The sequence below is a fragment of the Physeter macrocephalus genome, chromosome 7 (assembly GCF_002837175.3).
Source record: "Physeter macrocephalus isolate SW-GA chromosome 7, ASM283717v5, whole genome shotgun sequence".
NCBI lineage: Eukaryota > Metazoa > Chordata > Mammalia > Artiodactyla > Physeteridae > Physeter > Physeter macrocephalus.
Genome location: NC_041220.1, coordinates 91,861,790 through 91,862,249, shown reverse-complemented (window position 1 = coordinate 91,862,249; position 460 = coordinate 91,861,790).

Here is a 460-nt window from a genome sequence, read left to right as displayed (position 1 = left end):
AAAGAAAAACAGAGCTGGAGGAATCAGGTTCCCTGACTCTGACTTCAGCTTACACTACAAAGCTATCAAGATAGAATGATACTGGCACAAAAACAGAAATAGAAATATAGATCAATGGAACAGGATAGAAAGCCCAGCAATAAACCCACATACATATGGTCACCTTATCTTTGATAAAGGAGGCAAGAATGTACAATGGAGGGCTTCCCTGGTGGTGCAGTGGTTGAGAGTCCACCTGCTGATGCAGGGGACACGGGTTCATGCCCCGGTCTGGGAAGATCCCACATGCCGTGGAGCGGCTGGGCCCTGTGAGGCATGGCCGCTGAGCCTGCGTGTCCGGGGCCTGTGCTCCGCAACGGGAGAGGCCACAGCAGAGGGAGGCCCACGTACTGCAAAAAAAAAAAAAAAAAAAAAAAAAGAATATACAATGGAGAAAAGACAGCCTCTTCAATAAGTGGTG